Source organism: Euphorbia lathyris, chromosome 3, assembly GCF_963576675.1.
Source record: "Euphorbia lathyris chromosome 3, ddEupLath1.1, whole genome shotgun sequence".
NCBI lineage: Eukaryota > Viridiplantae > Streptophyta > Magnoliopsida > Malpighiales > Euphorbiaceae > Euphorbia > Euphorbia lathyris.
In genome coordinates, this window is record NC_088912.1 from 48,029,002 (window position 1) to 48,047,885 (window position 18,884).

Genomic DNA, 18,884 nt, shown 5'->3' on the forward strand with positions numbered 1-18,884 from the left:
CTTTGAAATCGTCCAACTTTATTCCATGAACTGAAAATTATCTGATAAATAGGATGTGTTGAAAGTATATTTTAATGAATAAGATAAAGGAAGAAATGCTTAAAGAAGACAAAAGTCCTATCAACGAAGGAGAGGGTGAATCCTTTGGTCCACCCATAGAGTAGGGTGATGAATATTTTTTTGTCTTGTATAAATACTATTGAAATACCCTGATATAACGATCATGTGATTATTCTGTTTAAGTCTTAAAATTATTTTATTGATGAATGGGCTTATATGAACAGTCTAGTTAGAATTTTCTTTGGCTAGTCTTGTTAAGATTGTTTTAATTTCAATTAAAGCATGAAATGAAAAATGCACTAGGTTAACCCACATTGAAAGATTTAAACAACTTGGCACTCTCATTTTTAGTTCGGCAAGTTGAACTCTAACCTATTCTTTTCTCGAAACTACCGCGTTTTCACCCTTTTCCCCAATTACCAATTCACTTAGGAAATGTCAAAGCTAATTTTGAAAGATTGAAAAAGTATCTAGTGGTGTTTATAAATTTGGGTACCATTTAAGCATAAATAACACCTAAAAGTTACAACCCACTAAAATAATTGTTACTTCAAAATTTTATAATTAAAAACATAATTTTATAATTATTGTATAGTAAATAAGGAATTTTGAAGGAATTATGGGGGAAAGCTTTCTCTTTTATTTTTTTAAAGTTATTTCGTGTCGGACAAAGTATATTACTAAGTTTTGTAACAAACTAAATTTAGTCGTTACCTCTCTAGTGGTTAGTACTAAACTCATCAAAGTAACAACTAAATTGCTCCCACTAGAGATAGCTTGGTAAATTGTGGTAAATTGTTTATTTGTTGAATTCTTATATTGTGAAGCAGTCTCTCTAATTAAAGCTTCAAACTGCCTCAATTTGAGAAAGGAGGAATAACCTAGGAATGTTATTAAAAAAACATAATAATACTTAATCATATTTTAATTAATTAATTTGTGTCAAACCACTATAAAAAAATAGTAAAATATCAAGCGCTCGGGAGCGTCTGTTAGTTTTTGCCTTTTAAATAGGAAAAAAAAAGACACATTATAAGAAAAGGAAGAATGAATTTAGCTAGTGAACCTATTGTGCAATAATTGTTTGTTTATGCTTGATTATAAGGCTTTGGAATCTCCCCATGACTCAATTCTCAATCCATTACCTACCTAAACCTGATTACATCACTTAAGAAAGACCTTTAGCTTGTGTTTAATTCAGTTTATAAATGTGGAGACAAGATTGATACGCAATTTCAGGTTCTAATTCTTATTTGAGCATAGTTGTGCATTGGTTAAACACTTAAACATTTTTTAGTGTATGATTTTCCTTCTTAAAACACTTGTTGGTTATGTAAGTTAATCTTGAAGAACACAATTCAGTTTTTCAGGTTTATTCCTAGTTCAAGGTCGTGGCATCGTAACTTGCTTTAGTTAGGCTTATTTTCTACTTTGAAGCCTCTTTAATCTCAATTATAATGAATTTGTTGTAAGTCAAAGTTTCTTGTCTACTTGTTGTTGCTTGTTCAATGCTATTTTCTTCTCAAAACAATTGTTTCTTTATCTTCTATTTGCTTGAGGACAAGCAATTTCTCAAGTTTGGGGTATTTTGATGTGTTTATCTTTTACATAATTATTTAGGTTTAAATTATGATTAATCTTAGCATATTTAGGTTCGCATCCACTGCCATCTTCTCCGCCAGCGGCAACACTCGAGCCGCCATGGCCGTATCTTTCTCCTTGGCCAACACTCCCACCTGCTCCACGAGTATCCCCTTCTTCTTGTCCAGTCTATCAACATGCCGCTTCTAGAACATAACTTCATTTTAGCGAGACTCAACCTTTTTCTTCGCCTTGTCTAACTCCTTCTCAAATTGTGGCTACTAAGCTAGAGCCAGATTCAGCTCGGCCGTAGTCTGCACAAAGACAACCATCCACAACCCTAAAAGAACGAACATAAAAGGAAAATAAACCATGCCAGAAAGCTTACAACACCACTCGACGTGACTACTCTACTTAAAAAACTTTGTACATTAAGCCCTTCAACCCTTTTTTTCTCACCAGGCACCATCAACAATGACACAAAATGCCTCCCCAAAAAATTGTTGGCCATATCCTCCCCTAGAGTCATCCGCCTTACAAAGTCAAAAAAAACTCGAACACCTTTTGCTCCATCTCCCTCATAAAAGAAGTATGGTCAATAAAATTATCCTCTTTGACCTCCTCCTCATGGCGACTGAAGCCTTCACCCAACTCTAGTCCATTCTATTGGGACGAGTCATTCCTTGGCCTTTTAGAAGCAGATTCATCATCACCCTTGGCCTCGTCTCCACCCTTAGGCCCATCCTCCTCCAATATAATGATCTCAAGGGAAGTCACAGCAAGGTTAGCTCCTCCAACTATGTCCTTTTCCCCTACTTCTTCCTAGGGATCTTTAACATCGGTGGTCACCCTCCTCTGAGCTTTCTTCTTCTGTGTGACTACTCTAAGAGGCATCAAAGCCATTAGAATATCTTCTGAAACACTATCTCCCCCAACTCCCGCTAAAGGCTTTATCTCATCTGTCATCGTCCCATCGACCTTAGCCGACAAGGACGCACCTGCTTTCGAACCTTCTACAGGACCAGGCTCGAAGAACATGTCACCGGAGGGCGCACACAGTGCATCCACCCCTTGGTAATAGACTCTCAAGGGCTCAATCTTAAAGGGGAACTCAATATGGTCCAAGTCCATCGACTAATTAGGCACTACGCCACCAGATATAACACATGCCTTAGACAACTGAGAAGAAAAGTTAGCAACTACAAGTAAACATCAAGCCATCTCGATCCCCCGTAAACCACACAATTTTTTTTATCGAACTCCCTACTTTTGACAGAAGTATATTCCACCGCGGTTACTTCAATCACTTTTCGGTCAATAAGGTCTTGCCTCGTTAAGACATGCCTCTTTAGATGTTTGTGTAGACCATTATTTTTTTATCCCTTAATGTCAGCAACTTTCTAAGCCGAATACATGAACCAACCATTGTTTAGATAGTCACTTATCAGCTTCTCACAATTCAATTTTGGCTCAGGCTACATCTCACTCAACCAGCTGTTTAGCTCTAACTCACGTGTTGTCTTGTCCATTAGGACTAACCAGGTGCTTGGAAAAGCCGACTTTGTATTCAAGTTCACCGCAAATAGGAAGACCAGGTTTATCATTTTCACATTGAAATAATGATGTGCCACTTACATATTATGATTACGATGATGCCATCAATGAGATTATAATCCCTCTAGTAGGTTTAAAGTGTGGGTGCATTCAGCTTACATGTTGTGATTGCAATGATGCTATCAGCGAGAAAAATTGTCAAAACATTAGTCCAGTCAAATGAAATATGACCTCCTTGCACAACGAGTACATCCAAACCATCAAGCACCATCCATTTCTAGTTATTTGCGCCAGAGCCAAGTAAACTCTTATTGTACTTCCACAAAGAAGGGTAGCAAAGGCAGCCTCATCCATGCGTCCAATTGATCCTCGTACACCACCATTTCATTCAGAGCGCAAAGATCATTAGCTCGCTCTAATCTTGACATCACAACCAAGATTAAGGACCTCCCCAGTCTATAAAGTTTCACAATCGCTCTAAGGTCCCTATTGATAATAATCTTGTAAGAATTATCCATCCTTTTCGACTTCGTCGTAGGAGGACCGGCAAAAGGATCGAACCTAATCCTAAAAGATTGATTATTTCTCCCAGGCCCCCACAGCCACATGTTTTCCCTAAATCCACGGTATATTGCACCAACACTAATATTAGCCTCCCTATAAACCTCAGGCAATGTCATAGTCACGACGAGTCTATTGTCATAAATCGTCCCTCCACCAGGGTGAGGAAGGGTGGGTGGCAACTTAGGTTCTGCTTTCTTCTTTTCCTTCTTCTTCCCAGTCACCTCAGAGGTCGACGAACCCCCAAAGTCTACCTCTACCATAAAATTTGACCTAACATGCTCCAACTCATCCTCACATTGTGACTCTACCTCCACCTTAATTTGAGGACTCAATGAACCAGACAAGTCTCCGGTTGACATGCTAAGTCAACACCTAAAACACTTAACCAGACAGGAGAGGAGGAGAACACTCAACAAAGGGAAAGTAAGAAAAAAGGAGACAAATAGCAAAGAAAGCAAAGGAAATATGAAAAGGGATAGACTTCAAAGCTACCGGAAAACTCCACCCTCTTTTTCGCCAGAAAAAGCTCAAGCTGCACCAACCCTTAAAAATGGAAGAGGGAAACCTGAAAGACGAAAAAACAATAGAGACACAAATAGAAAGATGGAGGAATAAACTGAGTAAAATTCAAATAAAAATGACCTATTTATAAGTGGCCTCGAAATTCCAACTGTCACTACACTTCACTACGGAGACATGAGAGGAAAATTCATTATTGCGCCAGCCACATGCGAGAGATGCATCCAAGTAGAACCATTAAGAGCAACCACTAAATAAGGGGTTCCCACTTGACAGTAAAGGATACTTTCTCTTTCTACTTAGTGTGTGTACACACACACACCATCATCTTGCCATCATTAAACACTAATTTGACCATTAAAGTGTATTCCAAAGATCGCTCCCGATGTAGGTACAACAGTGGATAGATAGGACTTCCAGATCCCAACTTCTCATCACCTTTTTTTTCGGGTTTACTCCAAACTCTTATAATCTTATTACCCATCCCTCCCAAAGTTTTATATTCTACTTCTCCTCCACTAGTGAAAAAATGGCCATTTGCATCGGCCTATTTGCATCGACCCTTATAAAATACGATGCAAAAGAGTCATTTGCATCGGCCCTTTATAAAGGACCGATGCAAATATCATGATATTTAGTATTTGCATCGGCCCTTTCAAAAGGGCCGATGCAAATATTAATTGAATTATTTGCATCGGCCCCTTAATAAGGACCGATGCAAATAACTGTATTATTTGCATCGATCCTTTATAAGAGACCGATGCAAATAGTATTAATATAAATTTAAAAAATCAATAAAAAAATGAGGAGGGTATCTGTAATTAATTATGGTCAATTTATAAAATAGAAAAAGTTAAGTATAAATTTGGATTTTAGGGTTAATTTCTAATTTTCAGCCGCCTCCTCATCTCCCTCTTCTCCTCCTCACAGGACCTAAGCCCAACTCCCTTCCACGGCTGGGTTTTCCACCTCCGACTACTTCATTCTCCCTTGTCTTTGTTCGTGCTCTTTTATTATTTCCTCTCCTCTTGTTTCTTTAATCTACAATACCGTCTTCCTTCAAGAAGGCGCAAGGAGGACTGTGTTCATCCGATTGGAATCAGACAAAGGTTCCCTGGGCGGTTAGGATCTGATCTTCAACTGTGATACTTGTATTTCTCCTATCCTCAGTGATTTTGATTTATTTCATTTGACTTGAGATTTGTGTGTATAAGCTGCTACTCTTTTCTTTTCTCGAATTATTTCTCTTAGGTGTTAGCACTGAATTGGATGATGTGGCTAGTTTCAGTGAGATCGTTCCTGATACTGTTGTAGACACCGAGTCGGAGGACCTGTGACGAAAACCTGTAACAAGACGGTCGAAGCGGTTGATTCCGGAAGTTTTAAAACAAAAATATATAATAAAAAAGGAAGAAGTTAGCGGGAGTCGCGGTTTTCGAGTGGACGGCTCGCGAGTGCTCAGCGACGTGGTGCGAACGCCTAGCGGCAGCCGACGTGCATCCGACGACAGTTGGACGCGTGCCCGGCAGTGCGGGGCGCACGCTTGACGTCCGCTGGGCGCGCGCGCCCGACGGCCATTGGGCGAGCGCCCAACGACGTGGGGCAAACGCCCAACGTAGGTGAGGCGGGCGCCCGACGTCCGTTGGGCGGATGCCCAACATCCGTTGGGCGAACGCCCAACCAGCGTTGGGCGAACGCCCAACGCCTGTTGGGCGTGCGCCCAATGAGAGTTGGGCGTCTGCCCAACTAGGTTGGGCGTCCGCCCAACCTGCTTTGAGCGACGCCCAAAGTCTCCGGGGATCCGTACCTATAAAAGGCACGAATCCCCATGCATTAGAGGGAGGAGGAATCTTTTGGAGCTTTCTCACTCTAAACATTTTTAGAGAGAGAAAGTTAATTTTTTGGAGAAAATATTTTTTTTCCCAAAAAAATCCAAATTTTCCAAAGTTGAATATTTTATCGAAAACACAAAAAACGCCGGAAAATCATAACTCGTGGAATCAAACGACTTCGACTGTCAGATACCGATCTTAAGGTATTATCCGAGGACTAGACTCGTTTTATTTTATTTAATTTATTTTTCTTTATTTATTTATTTTTATGTTATAGTTTTTTTATTTATTTAGTCATTTATTTATCACGTTTTATTATTCCGTATTTATTTAATTTTCGTCACGTGTTAAATAAACGTTCGGTTTTGTTTTAAAATAAAAACCTCGTTTTAATATCCCAACACGAACCGTGATCCGATTCAAAGGTAGTTCAGGATTAAAAAAAACGTTGTAATTATAAGTTTTTGAAAATATTTCTAAATAGTGTTTTAAAAATAAAACGTCGTTTTAGGAATCTCCGTTATAGACTATGATCCAATTTTGGTAGTTCGGGGACCCAAAACGATAGAATAGATCTAATCTAAAGCTTTGGAATAAATCTGGAAACTTCTGGACTGTTTCTGTAATTCTGCCTTTTCTGTCGCTAACAGCAGATTGGCGACGGATTTTCCGTCGGTAATCTGCTGGAATCCGAAAATTCCACTTGTAACCCTCTTTTCTCTTCTTTTTGACATTTCTACTTGTATATATATGTATTTAATTATGTTATGTATTTATAAAAATTATTTTTGAGTCCTATAACTATTAATTACGTATTATGTAGCTATATATTTCGTATTTGGGTTTAATTCATTTGGATTTGGTTTTGTAAGGTATGATATTCCTATATATATAGTTTTGGCACATTTAAGTTATATTAGCTATTATTTAGGTTAAAAATTATTTTCCATATGTTTACTACTTAAAACCATTTGGAACTCAATGTTATTCTTCCCATTTATGAATTTGGTTCATGGTTTTTACATGTTTTGAATTAGAATAAAAATGTATTATATTTAGTACTCTTTTTTATTTTCTTTATTATATCATATAGTATTTCTTACTCCTTTTTATCTATAGATATATCCTTATTTTTAGAAAAATTATATATATATATATATGTATTTCTATTTTATTTTTGTATATATGTATATATTCCAAATGAGTTTTACTTGGTGAATTTTGGTTTAATTGGTTCATTAGCGTAATTATGTTCAAGTGGAGGATAATTGAGTGAACAAGGGGAAAATAAACCACAAAAAGAGATTTCAATTTGGTTATTCAAATTAAAGTTTTTCTAGATATTCCTAAAGTGTAAATAACGTTTTCTTGACGTTTTTAAACCATTTCCAAAATATCACGTGTTGAAACCTTAATCCGTTCCAACGACGGATTAGGCGAACCTTGTAATTAAAATCGTTTTCATTGTAAATAATAGAGTTTTGAATCGTTTTCTTAACTAAATGGTTTGTACAAAATAAATGGACTTGTATGCCTAATCACGTTTTTGGAGTTAAAGTTTTTATTCCACATTTTCAAACACTTGAGTCGTTCCAACGGCGATTCGAGTCGATGTCATGTAAATTAACGGGGTTTTGAAACGTACTTAAATCGTTCCAATGGCGATTAAGGTACGAACCATGTAAATAAACTCGTTTCGGGGAGTGAGATGAGCTTAGAGTTAGTGTATAGTCTAAAGCATTAAATCACACTGTGAATAAATCAATTCTTCCTTCTCCCCCTCTCTCTCCTATGTATTTTGAATTTATGTAAATGGGTGATTCTTTACTAAAATGGCTTTTAATAATATATGCTCAAAACGGTTTTCAAAACGAGAAAGAAAAGGTTTCAAATGAATTTCAAACTTAAAGAAATATGCGATTAGTCCGTTATCGCCTAACACACTGAGTAGGAGGCCGGTGGTTCATAATCGGGCGATGTCGGGGTGCCTAGTAGCCTTTCTCCGGAAAGGAGCTAGCCTTCTCGGCTCGTACCTAAGTTTCCCGAACCCTCACCGGTCTCCCGCAAGGGATCGGTGTTCATTTTCCCATTCGTGGGTGGCGACTCTTCCATACTCCGAGCTCCGGTCCTGCCGAGCAGCTTGATTCCACGATTGGTTGCTTTCAGCGCCAATCACCGCTTACGTCGCCATGAGGTGTCCACCCCTGGTCCGCTCGGGCGAGGCCGTTCGGCACCTTGTCTAACAACTGTTATCTTCCATGATTTCCAGATAGGTTTAATTTTCTTTCAATAATTTAAATTCATTTTAGCTAGTATAAAGTGAAGCTTCAGTAATCAGTTTTACTTGTTAATTTTTTTTTAGTTGCTTGATTGATTGTTAATTCGCAATTTTGATGCAGGTTTCCTCTAACCGCAGCTATTGTTAGCTCTTGGCTACTTTTAGGAATTTTAATGGTGGATTTTGGTGAGATAAATTTATATTGATTGGTCATTCTTCTATATTACTATATGTTAATTGTTTGATTCAATCCTCATCTTACAGATCATTTCAGAAGTCTCTCGACCAAATACCTTGACCATTATTTTTCTCCTAATTTCGTCTTCAGCTCAAATGACTTCTAAGATCTAATTGTTTTTTTTTTCATTCAAACCTAACACTGAACTTTAGTTTTTGATTAATATTTAATTTGATGTTCTTTTGCTTTCCTAGATATGCTTTGTTATTGCTGTTCTGGTGTAACTAACGTGATAAAGTGATAATCGCACAAATAAGTGGATTTGTATATTAAGATTCCTTGGGTATTTTTTTCTAATCATACAGGGAATTATATCAATTTGCGTTAGCCAATTTTAACATGGCCAATTATTGGCATGATTTTGGAATCATATTGGTTTATTGTACTCAGGTCAATAGCATTCTCATTTAAACAATTCCATATTTATCAATTTACTTCACACTATTAAAGATGTTGATGATTGTTATGTGCAGTGGCTTTTAGCAAACTTTGACTTTCTTTCTACAGAGGATACCAATTCTTGGCTGGATGTTTCAACAACCTTTTATCAGGTGAATAAGTTAGCTTTATTTCAACTGTAAACATTGCTCTTTAGTGGTATAAAATCTGTCTTTTATTTTCCAAGGAACTATTTTCATGCTGCAAAATACAACGTTCGCTGGAGAGATGTTGATGAATAGCATATGCTCTAAATATTTCATCTTACAAATTAAATAAATATTATCTATTTATTATTGAGCTAAACAATTTATTTCTCTGTGTTATTAAAGTTTGTAAATTATGCAAGGTGCTTGAAAATTGTACTAATGTCCCATTTTTTATTTGCTCTTATTCCAGGAAACAAGGTGGATGCCCAGCCACATTGTTGCTAAGGATGAATGTGAAAATTTTTTAGGTGTTGTTCCGCTCTATCTTTTAGGTGGAAATATTTATGGTATTGTATATTTTAGCAATTCAAATGCATGCTACATGAGCTGTGAATTAGAATCTAATTGCATTATCATATTAGAATCTATAGCATTCACATTAATGTATTATTAGATTCGAAATTCCATGCAAACTATTTGGTATATTTTCAAGCTACCCAATTATACATATGTATATGAAAATTCTCCATTTTTTTTGGTAGAAACAGGAAAGGAAAGATAACACAAAGAACAAACTAGCCTGGGATCAGCCTGGGAAAGCTAACCCCAATCCTATCCTCTAAAAGAAGAGAAGAAAGATAGGAGGATCAGAAAGGGTGGTAACACCTAACATCCCCTCATGTCCAGCCGCCGCCAAGCGATCCGCAATCCGGTTCTGTTCTCTGAAGATGTGTCTGAACTCTAAGAACTCAAAGGAAGGGCCAAGTCTTTTAATTGCTTTGATGAGGTTTTGGCTATTAAGACAAATAGCATGGTTATCAGAAATCATATTAATGGCCTCCTTATTATCAGACTCCACGGAAAGCCTCTTAATACCCAGACTTCTGGCAAGCTTAACACCAGAGATAATACCCCAAAGCTCCGCTGAAAAGGACGAGCCCAACCCCAGGTTATGGGTGAACCCAGACATCCAGGCGCCCCCTGCATCCCTTTGATTCATATATATTCTCCATTTAATATATGTGAATCAAAGCTATTTGCTATATTATAGAGCTCCATTCAATCCAATTTTTTTTTATTTTTTTTAAATTACATTTGCATCGGCTGTTTAAAAGGACCGATGCAAATGAGACTACATTTGCATCGGCCCTTTAAAAAATATGATGCAACTGCTACATCATTTGCATCGGCCCTTTTAAAGGGCCGACACAAATGATGTAGCATTTGCATCGGCCAGCGGCCGATGCAAATATGATGCAAACACATTTGCATCGAGGGCTTTTGCATCGGCCAACGACCGATGCAAATGGCCCTAAACGGCCGATGCAAATGGTCATTTTTCCACTAGTGCTCTTTTACTACCTTGCACATTTATCCTACTTATAAAATTCTAGTTTAATCTCTATTTTACCTTTTTAATTTTTATTTTGGACCTTGTCTTTATTTATTGCTATTTTTAAATTTTTTTATCTCTAGACTAATTTCATGTTTTTATCATTGTACTTATTTATTTTTTACTTTTTTGTAAAAATAATTTTGATTAATTATTTTATTTTATTTATCATCTTATTTCAGTTTTAATTTAATTTTTAATTATTTTAAAATGATTATTTTCTTTTTACAATGTAGTTTTTATACATTTTTTTTATTAATTTTATTTCGGTTTCCTCAGTTGAAGTAGTTAATTTAAATTTCTATAGTTACATATAATTAATTATTAATACAGAATCAATTTTGTGACGAGGGTCTTAGACAAATCCAATAAGTACTCCTCTCAATATGTTCTCGACAGACACATTGAGGGATTTGTTATTAGATGCGGGGGAGTGGCAGTTGCAGTGTCAGTTGATACAGGCTACCTTCGTTGAGTGTGATCATAAGTTGATTTTCTCAATTCAGTGTCGAAGGCTGGTATGTGAGGATGGCTAATATTAGTATTTTGATAAGTCGGGTTGATATATGGTTAGAAGTGGATACAAGACATTTATAACAACCATTAGTATAGTTAATGCAGCAACCATAGTGGATCAGAATAGACTATGGAATCTGCCGATCAATCCTAAGGTTAAAAACTCTATGTGGTGTTTTTTAACAGCTTGCCTGCCTACGATTTCTAATCTATCATATAGGCATAATAGTCTTGCTAGCGTCTTTCCAATTTGTGACCGTGTTGGTGAAGAAAGTTATGCGTTTCTTGAGTGTTTAACGATTAAGTCTGCTTGGGGGATACTTTTTAGCCATAAACGAATGGAGGCAATTGGAAATGTTAAAGTCTAGTTGGGTAATATGTTGTCATTAGTTTCGGTAATTACGTTTGCAGAGGTAACAATGCTCATTTGGATGATATGGAGAAATCGAAACGCAACGGTATGGAAAAATAAAAGGCAAAAACTAGCCCAAATAGTCACAGCTGCCAGGTGGGAGTTTGTGGACTGGAAGTACGCATAAAAGTCCAATTTGAAACCTCACTGCGTCTTTGGTCTCGTTTTTTATGAGTGGCAGAAGCCTCCATCGGGTTCCATGTATTACAATATGGATGCAGGAACATTTAAAGAAGGCCTAATACATCACCAGCTCCCTGAACTTGTCCAAAATAGTAGATTGGCTTCTTGAACTTTGCAAGTGTCTCACCAGCTCTATAAACTTGCTTATTTCGTATCACCAGCTCCCTAAACTTGTCCATAAAAGTATATTAGCTCTATGAACTTTGAAAGTGTCTCACCAACTCCCCAAACTTGCTTATTCTGTAACAACTACATACAAAAAACATAATACTAACTCTCGATCTTCATCCATTCAATCTCGTAAACCTGCAACATTAACTCTTATAATAGGTTGAAAGGTAGGAGAAGCGAAAAAATTACCTCTCGAATAAATGAAGACGTATTTTTAGGATTTAGGTTTAACAAGTTTTTATATTTAATTGTTACAGAATAAGCAAGTTTAAGGAGTTGGTGAGACATTTGTAAAGTTCAGGAAGCTAATCTACTTCTATGGACAAGTTTAAGGAGCTAGTCATACGAAATAAACAAATTTAGGGAGCTGGTGAGACACTTGCAAAATTTAGAGAGTTAGTCTACTATTTTGGACAAATTCAGGGAGCTGGTAATGTATTATGCCTTTAAAGAACAAGACTATAGTTCGATTGACATTCTCCTTCGAGATTCGGATGCTTGATGCTTATATGCTCATCATTCTTCTATTCCAGGATGTACTAAACCAACTATGACAGAGGCAGTAGCGACAGGGCCGGTCCTAACAATTTAGGGACCGTAGGCAAAACAAGCAGTAAAGGCCCCTTTAATATAAAATTTATTAATTGATTTTTATTCATATTATTGCATAAATTAATTTTTAATTTTCAAATTTAATCAATATAAGGTAATAAAATGAAAGTTTTTTTTTAAGTTTTAAATTTAATCAAATTAAAAATAGTTATTTTAAAATGAGGTAATAAAATTTAAACTTGTCTTCTTACTCTTGACTACCCATAATATTTATATATTAAGAATATATTAAAAAAAAGGGGGAAAGTTCAAATAAAACCCATGTGGTTTCACTAATTTTCAGATAAAGGACTGTGGTTTACTTTTTATCAAAACGATGATCGAGGTTTCACACTTTTAATAATGCTATTAAAACTATCTTTAACGACCTGAAAATGAAAATTTTCAAGGATTAAAGTTGTTCAATGTCATATTTTCTATGGAACTACATTTTCGATTTTAGAAAATCATCTTTTTTGGAACTTTCTCTCTCTAAACATTAACTTTCTCTCTCTTTACCAAACATCATCTAAATAATCTCGAAATAAAAAAGTTGAAGAATTAAAGTTGCTTAGAATATTAGTAGATTTTAAAATATGTCATTTTTGAAGTTGTTAAGGGTGATTTTAATAGTATCAATCGAAAAAGTCCTTATTTTGCTAAAGTTGAAAACCTCAGTCCTCGTTTTGACAAAAAGTAAACCACAGTCCTTTATCTGAAAATTAGTGAAACCACTGGGGTTTTATTTGAACTTTACCCTAAAAAAAATTACAAAGGGAATTGAACCCATATCCTCTTTAGTTGGAAGACAAGACAATATCAGTATGCTAGTTTGAATTTATTTATAATACTTAAAACATAAGTAATTTATTTACAACGCTAAATTTTTTTTTTGGGCCCCCCTCCGGCCTTAGGCCCTAGGCCGCCGCACCCCGGACCTAGGCCTAGGGTCGGCCCTGAGTAGCGATTTATGAAGCATTATCGTGGATTAAATTGTTAGGTAGATGACGGTTGTCGAATCCACCAAAAATAATTAATACTTCACATACCTAGTTACAGGCTTTGCACAAGGGTAAGTAAAAGTCGTATCCAAAGGATTAATAATGATCTAATCACAAATATAACTAAGCAATTAACAAAAAGTAAATAAGGGGAGTTTGAATAGATTGATTTACTAAATTAATAAAAGTAATCAAAATAGAATTTGGATTGAATGTAAATATTAAACAAGACTTCAGTTAGTCTTGATCATTGACGGAAAAGATTATTCATCCAAATCAATTATCAGATTAGTTTGGGCTATTCTTCCGTATTACTGAATTAGCTAAGTAAGACTATAACTAATCCTTAATTAACGAATAATCTCACCTCAGCGGCTAAGTTCAACCCGTTAACAGCATTATGAAATAGAAGAACCTAATTTAAGCCAACCGATTCTCAGTGATATCGATTCAGAAACCTAATTAATTATTCACTTGATATGATAAAATTGAACCTTGATGTATTAATGTCACGTGGAGGAATTTCAGATTGTCAATCTGATTTTGTCTCGGAATACATTCCAAGATTCGATTTTATGTTATCAATTACCACTTGCTTTGATTCAACTAAACAATGACTCGTTGATTATATAGTTTAACCAAATAGCTGTATGTCAATTTATTCAATGATCAATCAGTCGTTATCATTCAAATGTAAACTAACAATCGGGGTAGAATCCCTAAGCACAGTGAATAAGTAAATGATACGAATAAAGAAGAATGACAGAAGTAAAACGATCTCACAAAACTTGAAGAATCCTGCCTTTGAATTAACCCTTAACCAAAAATAAGGATTTAGCTATGAATAGCCATGAAGAACAATCTGTATCTCTTCTCAAGAGAGAACCCAATGACAAGATCGTAAATCAGGCTTTTTGTAGAGAAAAGCCTCTCCTAAAAATTAGCTAACAAAAAATAGTTTGTTTTAAACACAATCAAGATCTTTTCTAATTTGTCGTATCTCATAATTTCGTGCATGCTTAGTCATTCCCAACTGTCCAGGTTCATTCTTGATAGAATAAGGGAGAGTCTTGATCAATTCTGGAATATGCAATTCCCGAAATCCTTAGCCTTGGACAATACTAACTTTATCTTCATTTCAGCTCCTCTAAATCAGCTCCAAATTCCCTTCTAGTCCAAATTTGTTTCAAGTTAGGTCCAATTCTGCTTTTTTTTAATCATTTGAGTCATGTGGAGATAAATCATACCAAAACAAGAAATAACACCCAAAATAACACTAAATTAATTAAATAACCTAGCACTAAAGTGGACATTTGAACGTTGAATTGGACACTTATCAGTAGACGTAATGTGGTAGTTCAATTGGATTGTCTTTCGATTGTTCAAGCCATTAATAAATCGACTCATTATTTATCATATTTGACCGATGTGGTTCAGAAGTTTGTCAATTTCATTAAAGAGTTAGATAACGTGTCAATCTCTTATATCAAACGTTCATCGAATTCTACAGTTCATTGCTTACCTAAGACGGTAGTTTCTGTGTCTGTTCATGGAGTGTGGAAATGCTCACCTCCTTTCCTTATCGATGTATTGGTTTCAGATTTAATTTGATGAAATTTTGTTTTAATTTTTTTTATTAATACAGAACATGTAGATTGATGAGGGCATCTTGTCCTCAAACGTGAAGACAAACCCGGATACTAAACATGAGGCACGAGAGGAACCAATGGAGGAAGACAAGGGCAACGGCGCTAAACCAGAAACGCGGGGCGGGCCTAACAGCACGCAGGGCGCGGGCCACAGTTTCGAGCGAGAGTCATCTCAAAAAGTCAAGCACGCGAGGCGTACGCCTTGGACGCCACGCGTAGATCCCACTCCACAGGACCATCAAGTTTAGGAGCCTAATTACACGGAGCGTAACCTCGAAGGCGCCATGCGTGTGTCTCACCCTACGGAACCTCAAGTCCAGGAGTTCAACTATGCGGGGTGTAGTTCGGAAGACGCCACGCGTAAGGAACATCTACGAGCGTCCACAAGCTCAGGAACTCACACACGCGGGGCGTACTACGCTGGAGATTGCTTCCCTACTAAGTTCTCAACATGAGAGGGGGACCATTTCACTCTTTCCTAATTACTCCTTTGCCATTACCATTTATTTACTGAACTACCATTATTCCCTAGCTTTCCCATTTTACCCTTATTGTTATGCTTTACTAGGAAACCCTACTCAAGGGCTTTTAATACTTTTTCATATGTTTGGAGGAGGTATTTAAGCCTCTCTTTTTGTAAGGTTTGCTAACTTTGAGAATATTAAACTTAAAAGCCTCCATTGGAGCACCAAGGTTCATCCTTGTGGGTTTACTCAACCTTCTAGTTAAGCTAGAGAAGTTTGTAATCTTTGTTGGTTTACGATTAAAACCTTCACCGACTTCAATCTACATCAGTTGGTATCAGAGCCGAGTCATTTTCCTTCCTGGAGACTTCTTCTCGGAAATGGTTCAACCACGTATCACAAACGAAACCACCGGATCCAAGGAGCAATGAGTAGATACATTAGATGTCAAGGTGGAGCACCTAACAGAATCTCTAAGGGCGTTGGATGAGAGACATGCCACGAGTACCTGAGATATCCTTCTCGCCATTGAAGGGCTAAAGCTTGAGGGTCGAAACAACCAAGCTCTCCTCATTGGAGAACCTCACCGGCGACATGAGGAGCAAGCCCGTCCCCAACTTGAACGAAACCCAACACCACCTCCTAGAAGAAATCATGCACCGCAACCAATGGACCTTCGGGTTCAAGAGGTTAGACGAACGAATCCCGTAAACATTAGAAATGTTGATAGCGATAGCGATGGAGATTTGTTTGATGATTTTGAGATGCCTAGGATTTCTAGGAACATGGGAATTAGAATGGATGATGATGTTGTGAATGATAGACATAGAGATCAAATGCATGTGAATGATGTTGCTGGTCCCGCGCATGTGCGTGCCGGGAATATGGATATTGTGCATGATAATGTTGTAGGTGGTTATGAGAGGGAGAATGTTGGTTTGAATGACCCGTATGGGGGTCGGGGTAATGATAGAGACGGATATAGAGGAGAACCGAATTTGAGAATGGTCTATGGAGGAAACTATGAGAGGGATGATGCCTTCAAACTAAAGGTGGATTTACCAACGTTTGGGGGAGAACTCGACATTCAAGGTTTTCTTGATTAGTTGCTAGAGGTAGAGCGGTTCTTTGATTATGTGGGAATATCGGAGGACCAGAGGGTCCGCTTAGTGGCTTACCGGTTGAAGGGAGGAGCTTCGGTTTGGTGGGATAACGTGAAACAAGATAGAAGAAGAGGAGGAAGGGAGCCGATTAGATCTTGGCTTAGAATGAAGTCGATGTTAAGGGGGAGATTTCTGCCACCCGACTACGAGCAATACATCTACAGTTCCTATCGGAATTGTTCTCAAGGTGCGAGGAGCGTGCACGAGTACACCTCGGAGTTCTTATGGCTTTCAGCAAGGGCTAACTTGTTGGAAACCGAAAGCCAAAAGACTTCAAGGTATCTTGAAGGGTTGAGGTACAACATCCAAGGCCGAATCGGGACACAAATGGTGATTCGGGTGCAAGACGCCCGTAATTTAGCCTTGAAGGCCGAATCACAGTTGAGTGTGAGAGGACGTGAAGGTTATAGGAGAAACGGGACGGAGGGTACATATGGAGGGAGAGGAGCTCCCAAAGTAATTGATAAGGGCAAGGGAATTGCAAGTTCAAGCGATCCCAAGGCGCCAAGTGCGGGAAAGGCACCTAGTGGAGATGTGAGGCCTTTTAAGGCGACACAACCCCCTAGGGGCAACAACCCCTATGCGAGACCGGCTCCATTCAAATGTTTCCGTTGCAATGAGCTGGGTCACTGATAAGTGCATAATTCGACAATAAATAACCCCGCTTTTGTGCTTTATAATTGTCATGTTTTGTTATTTTTGTGGGTTTTATTGTTTGTTTTTGGTATTTTCATCTCTACAGGCCAATGATGACTAAAGGAAGATAAATTGGGCTTAATTTGGGCCAAGCTGATGTCGGGTCGTGATCCGGAGCTGATTGGGCAAATATTGGTCTGAGTCAGAGTTAGTCTTGCACAAGACTAAGGCAGTTACGGGCTGACAGTTTCCTGGTTCGAATAGGATTGCTTTCCTGATCCAGATTGGACAATTTGGGAACAAGATTTTCAGCTAAAGCACGAAATTGTAGGAGACAAATGAGGAGGCAATTAATTTCAAATTTGAAGAAGGATTCTAGAGCTAATTTGAAGGGATTTTAATTCCTTATTTTGAGGGGTCGTAATAGACTTAAGAACGGCAGATTTTCCAAGTCCGGAACATCAGTTTTTTACATTTGATTTTTCATAGCTAACTTTTTAATTCGGTTAAAGGATATTTCAAGGGATTCTTCTCCGTTATCGTGAGATCGTTGTATTTCTCTTTTCTCCATTTATTAAGTCGTTTATTTGTTCATCGTGTTCAGAGAATTATTCTCAATTGATTATTTGTTCCATGAATGATTACTGCAGGTTGTTTGTCGAATTGAATAATCATAGGGCTGATTTGGTTTATTAGAGTTTCACCTAAGACAACCGAACAAGGTAGCTATTGACTATTTGAACCAAGCTAGTTTCGTGTTTGGAAGAACGGACCCAAGTCTGACAAACCTGAGTTTGTATTCCGCGTGACATTAACACGAATCAAGTTGGGTTTATCTCAGTCAATTGAACAAATAATTTAGTCCAAAATCGCCGACGCTGAGAGACGATTAACTAAGATCAGGTTCTTCTAATTCTTAAGTTGTCAATAAATTAAATCTTAGGCGCTGAGATAAGATTGTTTGTTGATTAGGATCTAGTTATTTGCCGTGCTTAACTAGTTCGTTATTAAGGAAGAACATTCAAACTGACCCGACCAAAAAAAATGAGAATATAATTTTGTCTGTCAATGATCGTTAACGTATGAATTATCCCGCGATTCCTCTTAACCGAACTCGTCCAAATATTATTCACAAACCATTATAAATTCTTGTTTTGTTTTGTTTGATCTTTTACTTGTTACCTTTAGATTTAATAAACTTCACAATTCCAAACCCCCATTTAATTACTTTGTTAGGTCGTGAGAAGTTTTGAATCAATATTATTCCCTTGGGTTCGACCTCTACTTGCTCTATTACAATTTATTCGTTTAGGGAAAGTTGGGATTATTTTTGGTGGATTCGGCACCCATCAAATTTTGGCGCCGTTGCCGGGGAATAATCTAATTTGATTTGATTTCTTTTATGACCAGGTCCAACATTTCAGAACAACTTCTTTTTGAATCAGAAATTGAATTACTGGCTCGGAGGTTTCGCAAGGAAGTAAGGTTACAG